The sequence below is a fragment of the Schistocerca americana genome, chromosome 5, assembly GCF_021461395.2.
Source record: "Schistocerca americana isolate TAMUIC-IGC-003095 chromosome 5, iqSchAmer2.1, whole genome shotgun sequence".
Taxonomy (NCBI): Eukaryota; Metazoa; Arthropoda; class Insecta; order Orthoptera; family Acrididae; genus Schistocerca; species Schistocerca americana.
This window is the reverse complement of record NC_060123.1, coordinates 365,852,887-365,861,849: the sequence shown is the minus strand read 5'-3', so window position 1 is coordinate 365,861,849 and position 8,963 is coordinate 365,852,887. Positions and strand designations below refer to the sequence as shown.

The 8,963-nt window shown below is 42.9% G+C and overlaps 1 non-coding gene across 1 annotated transcript; it reads right to left on the bottom strand.

Annotated features, from left to right (window-relative positions):
* Positions 1-7,604: 7,604 nt before the first annotated feature.
* Positions 7,605-7,677, bottom strand: Trnaa-agc. The gene has a single exon. It is a non-coding gene; the product is annotated as a tRNA-Ala (tRNA).
* Between the last annotated feature and the right edge of the window lie 1,286 nt (positions 7,678-8,963).

Below are 8,963 nucleotides of genomic sequence, written 5' to 3'. Positions count from 1 at the left end.
TTGCTGTTATTCCTTACTGCTTTCGTTTTTCTTTCATTTTTTCTGAGTCCATAAGGAGCAAACAAACGAAAACTAAAGATACGGAAAAAGTAACTTAAGTGTTCATTATTTCATAATCACCGTAAATGTTCATACATTTATCCGACTGTGAGACAAGACTGTCAATGTATTCGTGTAAAAATGTTTGTAGTTACCTATGGAGCCATGATTGTTCCCAGTCATTCACCTCTCTTTCCGAAACAAATCGATGGCCACGGATGTCTTTCTTCAGGGCTCCAAAAACTTGGAAATGGCATCTGGAGAGATCGGGACTGTGTGGAGAGTGTAATATATCCCAGCGAAACTTCTGCAACGTTGTCGCAACAATCTTGTGGCCGGGCCCACATGTTGTCAGGGTTGTCAGCACTGCTCTGCAGAAGTTTCGCTGTGAAGCCATTGTCCATACAGTCCCAATGTCTCCCTTTCCAATTTCCACATTGTTGGAGACTTGAAGAAAACCATTTGTGGCCTTCGATTTGCTTCGGACGAGGATATGCACGCCTGGGTACAATCAAGGTCCCTTAGGCAACCGTTAACATTTTTCCATGGAGGAACTGACTCTTCTGTCTCACAGCGGGACAAATAGATTAGCACTTATGCTGATTACTTTTGAAATGATAAGCAGTTTACTTACTGCTCTGTCTCGTTTTCATTTGACTCCTTTTTATATATGTTGTGCTCACCACAGTGTTCATTCCATTCAGCAAGAAAGGACTACAACGTCATCAGCCAGTCACCCCAAGTGGTTTGATACCCCGTACAATTTTACTTTTTTTAATAAACGCTGGTGTACCGAGTCAGATGATTTTGGAACGCTGTGAAATACTACATCTACCTGATTTTTTGGATCCATGTCTTTCATGATGTCATCTGAGGAAAGTGCAATTTCAGACCAGATAGGAGGTGTTTAAAGCACGTCGTTGATGTTAACTTATCGTTTTTGATTTTTTATTTTATTTCATTTAGTATTTGACAAAAAGGACCACACAGCCATAAATATTATAAACATTTCGAATGGTTGGTACAAATATGGAATTAAATTGTGATTTCTGTAATAGGTATTTATTATAGATAAAAGCCATACTGTAATTTGACAAGATGTTCAGTATTTAAATATTTTATTATGTAAATGGATGGAGTTGCCGAAAAGGATACTAAAAAACACAAGGTAAATGTACGCCATATTTTCTGAAATCTTCCACGAAAAGCCGTCTGTGCACACTGTGGATCAAGCGAAGAAAATATGGTTGAGATCAGCATGTTTGACAATCACTATAAGGAGGATACAAGATAACTTTGGTGAAACGTTGGAATGTATCCACGAATAAAATGCACCCGAATTACGCTTGTTATTAATTTCTTTAAGAAGTTTTTGTTGTGGTGAAACGTATCTTTCCTTTCTGGCAGATAAAAGTGAGAGAAACTCCTAAGTTTTGATAAAAATATGTAATGCGTGAATGGCTTCTCTCGGGAAAGAAACCCTAAAAACCCGATAGTACGATGCAGTTAGCAATATTACACATATCGAAGTACAATCAAACTTTCTGCCATACTGAATCCTCGTTATTTCAATTCTTAAGCTATCGTACATCATGACCTGATGGCTAATGGGCATCATCATTGTTTGAAGGCTCGTTGACCGTGAAAATACTGTACTGACTTCTACGTAAAATGTTGTAATAAATATTAATTCGGAATTCGTAAAAGTAGATCTGCAGGTTCGACTTTTGGAGACTAAAATACTTAAATGACATGACGCATAAGCAATAGTCGTTCTGCATTCACACAATGCGACACGATTTCCTGATACATCTATCTTAAAAATATAAGAGCATCGAATAAATTAATCTGCTAATGCAAAGGTTCCTAAAATAATTGCAGACACCTTTATTCATGAATAAAACGATTGTTATTCGATATATCAGAGATTACAGAGGAATGACAACACGTACCACCAATCCTTCGAAAGTCAGAACAAAAGTGGGTTGCCAGAATAAGAATTCTCAGCTTTCTAAGAAGTAGTTCGTTTCTCAACAAAAAAAGAATGCAATACAGAGGTTACTTATTACGCCCAACGCATAATGTCTGCGAGTTGCAATCACATTTGTTCTTAAATTACTGATATTACATATAAATTTTATGATGTAAGAGTTTCTTACAAGTTCATGATTTCCTCATATAAATAATAAAAAATAATACATCGCTTTATATAACACACTACAGTGGAACCAAGGTTTAGATGGATTAGTTCTTTGTATCGGGGCATTCTATTTGTTCTTACTGGATATAGAGAAATTCCAAGATTGTTTCCAATGATTTTTTTTCTTTGATCGAGGGATGAAGGCCTGATTTAGGAAATGTTGAGTGATAGCTAATTTGTGATGTTGTTGCTGACTTTGCCTACTGCTCTACCTTTTCACTGTGAGTGATTCCCGAGTGAAAAGGGATCCAAATGAAAGAACAGGTGATTCCTTTACCATTGCTTTGCATCGCCGTATGTGTAGGGTGTCCATTTGAACTGAAGACACTGAAATATCTCGAAAGCAACACATCGGATCAAAAAAAGTTATATGTTCCAATTTGTTTGTCTCGGAGGGGGACACATTCGACCCTCCACCCCACACCGTGCTTGGGTGGCGGGGAGCAATCTTCAGTGGAACCCGTCGTTTTTTATTGGAGAGTACGATTCTACGGCAAAATCTACATACGTTTTGTCAGAAGCATCTTCCTCGTTCTCCACAGATGGCGCTGTAATCGCAGGAATGGTAATGGGTAGACAACCGTTGTTTACGACATGCTACTCAATGGCCCTTAAATATCGAATCGCACTTGGGACCCCAACTCCGTGCTGCAAGGATAGGATAGACCAGTATTTCATAACTTCTATTTGGAAAACCCATGCATTACATTGTATTCCTCTGACATTTGGAACAGGAGACTGCTCGACGCGCCACCGTGTCCTTATGTCTAACTCCGACGTATCATTACAGGCAGTATACTGCGACCGGAGCTAACGTATCGTCAGATGTCGATGGATAACGGTTCTAAACATTACAATGCTTGCGCAGTGTTTATTGATTGCACAGATACCTATCACTTGGAGAACATACGTGCAGGTGGATTATCAGTGTTGCCACCATAGAAGAAAAAAAACTGAATGATCCTGATTTACGGAGAATGTGGGAGAAATATTGAGGCTGCTGCATGCCGAGCGTTTTCCAGAGAAAGCTCACTCTCGTCCTTCTTTCACAAGATTGTGAACGCCTTTAGGTCTGATGGCAGCTTACATACCGGCAAAAGGAAACGAAACAAAGGAAGCTAATGAAAAAGCTATACTAGCGGCAGTGCACCACAAACCACGGCTAAGCGTCCGACATTTACACCGCGTTTCCGGTATGTTCCTAGGTAGTGCTGTCACAGCACTGAATCGTCGTATCATCCATACCGCGTGTCACTGCTTCAAGAATTACATGGCCGCAATTTCCCATAATGTAAATTACCCCCACGTTATTTTCCGAGGTGTTATTTTCCGATGACTTCACCGTTCACAAACCATGGTAGTCTTAACCGACATAACATGCATTACTGGAGTGAAGAAAATCCCCACTTGTTACGGCAAGTTGGCAATTAACGAACGTCCTTGGTCGGTGAACGTATGGTATCGCCATGTGAATGATTTCGGTCGGGGACTGGGTGTTTGTGTTGTTCCAATCATTTCATTTCAGCTCCATCACAAAGACTCGAAAGTCGCTCTAGTGGCATCAAATACGGGATCTTCCGGGCGATGATCCCATACGATCTTTTCCAATAGTGTCTGTGTTTGCAGTAAGTAGTGGGAACGCCACTATGGAAGAAGGAACGTCGCTGGAAGAAGATTCTAAGGCTGCCTTGTCATAGGCAGTTTTTCTACCTGCTCAGATTAAAAGCAGTTGTAAGAACCTGATGAATGTAGCAAATATTGACGCTTGTCCTTGAGCCCAGGTAAACGTGGTATTTGTCTCGTAGGAGGATGATGATTTTACGGCTGACTTCTTGAAGTATTTACGAGGAAGCGTTTATGACTGCCTTGCGAAAAACATGCATCGCGCAACTAGCTAGCCATCACAACGTATAAGTTTTTATCCTGTTAATTGAGAGCTCCCGCGGTCGTGTAGCCCTGATTCTCAGCAGTGCATCGTGTTGCTGGTTGCACAGCATTGTGTTTCTGTACCATGTAGACCGCACCTGGCGCAGAATAGGCTCTGTCTACGTTAGAAACTCCTTCGTGCATCTTGTTCAAGAACAGGGTAGTGTCAATTAAAGAAAGAAGCACCACATTAAGGCCAACGGCCTTGCCGCAATGTTAGCACTGGTTCCCGTCAGATCACCGAAGTTAGGGGCTGTCGGACTGGGCTAGCACTTTTCCGGTCTGCCGAGCGCTGTTGGCAAGCGGCGTGCACTCAGGCTCCGGTCTCTTAAACTGACAACAGCGTTTCCATGCTATGTAGACCGCACCTGACACAGAATAGGTTATCTCTACTTGAGAAACTCTTTCATGCATCTTGTCCACAGAAAAAGTGGTGTCAGTTAATGCCAGTAGAACCAAATTAAAAATTTATAGCCCAAAATGGTAATGGCGTGCAGATTCCTTGATGTTTCGTTTCTGTAGACTGATTTCATAGCCATATCGTTCTGGCACAGCAAGGTTACTTCCGTTTATAATGACTGTGAGAAAACATTCTTTTCGTATACGAGATCACACAAGTTGTGGACACGGTTAAACAGGTGAATTTCGCCAGTATAGATTCCCGGAGGTGTTCGAAACCATACCACATTTTCAGCTGACACAAGGTATGTAGCGATACAGTGTTTCTTCTAAGTGTGTGATTTACTAGAGTAATCTGACCGAAGAGATCAATAAGTTGTCTGAATGAAAGTTGACAATGAGAATAGAGTCAGGTTGCTCTCCAGGACCACAAATGACAACTATGTGATTGTGTTGCTGGCCATGCTGTTACCTCCAAAGTTCGCAAACAAGCGTAAGTGTTGAGTAACTAAAGGAAAACAGACAATTAAGTGAAATGGCGAACGACCAAGAGGAAATATTGGTTCAAATGGTTCAAATGGCTCTAAGTACTATGAGACTTAAAATCTGATGTTATCAGTCCCCTAGACTTAGAAACTACTTAAACCTAACAAACCTAAGGACATCACACACATCCATGCCCGAACAGGATTCGAGGAGGAGGAGGAGGAGATTAGTGTTTAACGTCCCGTCGACAACGAAGTCATTAGAGACGGAGCGCAAGCTCGGGTGAGGGAAGGATGGGGAAGGAAATCGGCCGTGCCCTTTCAAAGGAACCATCCCGGCATTTGCCTGAAGCGATTTAGGGAAATCACGGAAAACCTAAATCAGGATGGCCGGAGACGGGATTGAACCGTCGTCCTCCCGAATGCGAGTCCAGTGTGCTAACCACTGCGCAACAGGATTCGAACCTGCGACCGTAGCAGCAGCGCGGTTCCGGACTGAAATGTTGGTGCAACGATCGGAACCTTTCCTTAAAAGTTGATAAACTCTAGATTACACAGGCGAACAGAAGTATAGGTAATATTAAACCTGTTGCTGTACTGAATCACATTGATTAAATAGTTGTAATCCTATGAAACAATGTGATACGCAGTCGATTCTCAGAAAAGTAAATGGAAGGCGCTATTAGTGCAACCATTTTTTGAGAATTGCTTGAGCGGTGTGGGATCCTCACTAGGTAATATTAAAAAAATACAGATTGAAGGAAATCAGAGACTTTCTGCTAGCTTTATGTCACCGATTCAGCCACTACAAGTCTTACAGAGTTTCTGTTAAACCAACGTAAGAGTCGCTGTAAAAATGCTGTCATTTTAGATAACGATTATTGCAGATAGATTGTAAATGTAAAACAAATTTTCTATCTGCATCGTTTTTATTTTTACGTAACGACTTTAAGGAGAAGGTAAGAGAAATAATGGCGCTCATGGAGGCACACAAATATTCAGTTACCCTTGTTCTTTCCTCGAATGGAATCGAGAGGAAGAGAGAAACAATGATAAGAAATACAGGGCTTGCAGAACGTAAATGTAAACGTCATTATGAGAGTCCTACCTTCTACTCTTGCTCGTAACAAGTCTTTGACGTGGTAGATATTTTGACATTGTCAATAAAATATTTTCGTGGTACCGTTACTTGTAAGAAACTCCACGAATATCATTTTATTCCGGTTCCCGACACGAATCCGCCCGGCGGATTAATGTCGAGGTCCGGTGTGCCGGCCAACCTGTGGATGTTCTTTTTTTTCCATCTATCTCGACGAATGCGGGTTGGTTCTCCTTATTCTGCCTCAGTTACACTGTGTCGCCGATTGCTGCTCAAACACCGTACGCGTACGCCATAATTATTTTACCACGCAAACATCTGGGGTTACACTTGTCTGGTATGAAACGTTCCCGGGGAGATCCATTGGGTGCCGAACTGCACAATAACCCTGGGGTCGGTGTGGGGCTGCGGTGGGGCGGGTGGACTGCTGTGGCCTGTTGTGGGGTTGTGAATCACTGTGGGCTAAGGCGGGACGAAGCCTCTCCGTCGTTTCCAGGTCCTCGGTTTAATACATACATACCATTTTATTCGAGGGACGGTCAGTTTGCTTCGGTATTCGTTAGCTTTCTTCTCCACAGTGTTCGACACCTTGTCTGCTATTTTGGTTGAAAAACGGCGACATATGTATCACGCCCGGATGTCGGCCGTATTTATGGGAATTGCATTGAAATAAAAAAAGACAAACACCTTCCGAAAAGGCCTTGAAGGCCCAACGGCACCGAACGGCCGCCGTGTCGTCCTCACCCCTTAGACGTCACCGGATGCTGATACGAAGGGCATATGGTCAGCACACTGCTCTCCCGGCCGTTGTCAGTTTTCGTGACCGGTCTCGCTACTTCTCAGCCAAGTAGCTCCTCAACTGGCGTCACAAAGGCTGAGTGCACCCCACTTGCCAGCAGCACTCGGCAGACCCAGACGGTGACCCATCCAAGTGCTACCAAAATCGGACAGCGCTTAACTTCGGTGATCTGCCGGGAATCTGTGCTACCACAGCGGCGAGGCCGTTGGCGTTACATTGTAATGTATAGCGTAAAAAAATTGATCTATGTCATAACTTTCCTTAAATCTAATTACGTTGTAGTCCTTGCTCCAGATGGCATAGTCTACTTATTCAACAGCATTCTTAGCTCAATAAAGATATCTTTAGTACGACAGTTTTAATTAGATATGCGAGAGGCAGGCGGTTTTTTTAATCTGAACCGTAAGATTAGAAAAACTGAGATAGTAATAAACTCCTTTTGATTTGGTAGTAACAGACTGAAAAAATGTAGCACCTTTTGAGATTCCGGAGAACACACTAAATAGCCGAAATATTTCACAGTTAAAGTATTCTAAACGTGCTGTGATCAGAACAGGAAGTTCTGAGGTGCTCTTCTACGCTAAACATGAATTACTTTACACCACATGTACGTGTATTTCCGGGATGATTCTTCGAAGATGAAGAAAAATATGTACCTGGAGGCGCCGGGTATCGATCCCGGTACCTCTCACATGCTAAGCGAGCGCTCTACCATCTGAGCTACGCCCCCGGCTTGTGTAAGTGCTGGCTAACGAACAGTGAAGTGCCTCAGCCTGAACTTTCACTGCTCCAGTTTGTACGCTGTCGAGTCCACTCTCGCGCTCCGCGGCCAGCTGCTGCCGTTCAGCTTTCTGACTGACGATGCGTCAGCCAATGAGCGAGTGTTGCACTCTTCGTAAGAACAGTTCAGGTGGCTTCTCCCATCCTGTGATAAGATTCAATATAGAGACTTGGTTCATTAAATCTGAGGAATGATTCCGGTAGTTCACTCTACAATACTGTCATGCTCAGTATCTTCGAAAAGAAGAAACATACGCAGCTAATTTTGTCAGCAATCTACGTGAGCTTGACGTCTGACGTTTATCTGCAAATAATTTGCTTGTCACTGATTCGATTAAGCGTAAATCTTTCAACTTATGCTTTGTCATGTAAGGTACTATAAATAATGTACAAGCACTACCCTTTTTTATAATTGAATACCAAAAACTGGAAATGGTCAACAGAACATCAGCAACGTCAGGCGCTTGAATCCCTTGAAATAAATCTAAATTCTAAGATATTCTGAGCAAAATCTGCCCTCTCTTGTTTGTGTTGATTGCTTGGTTCAAATGGCTTTGAGCACTATGGGACTTACCTTCTGAGGTCATCAGTCCCCTAGAACGTAGAACTACTTAAACATAACCAACCTAAGGACATCACACACATCCATGCCCGAGGCAGGATTCTAACCTGCGACCGTATCGGTAGCGCGGTTCCAGACTGTAGCGCCTAGAACCGCTCGGCCACCCCGGCCGGCGATACGGAACAAAAAACGTATAATGAACTTATGTCCGGGAACGCATGGTTTCCTTGCTAGAGACCGTTTATTCAATCATGCTTTGTTACAGGAACTGCGGTCTGATACGCGCTGTACCACGCAGCTACAGTTACAGTATGCATGGTTTCGTCCTACAGCGTGGTACTGTCCCTTACACGTCATTCCCTGGCGCCCTCTTCCGTCGTAGTAATTGGTAATGTTGTATCCGATTTACTTCTCGTGCTGATTCACCTTTTAGTGGACGTGATACAGCGTTTTACACAATGGTTCCGTATTCGAATCGGGAGCTTGCCGACATGGTGTTTACTTACGGAAAGGCAAATCGCAACCAGCGGCCGGCAGCAAGGTTATATCAGGAGACCTATCCCCGCCGGCTACAACCACATCATTCAATGTTTGCAACAATGTTTCGCCGTTTGTCTGAGACAGGGTCGTTTCATGAAGAAGGAAATCACGAAGGACGTTCCCGAAATGTTCGG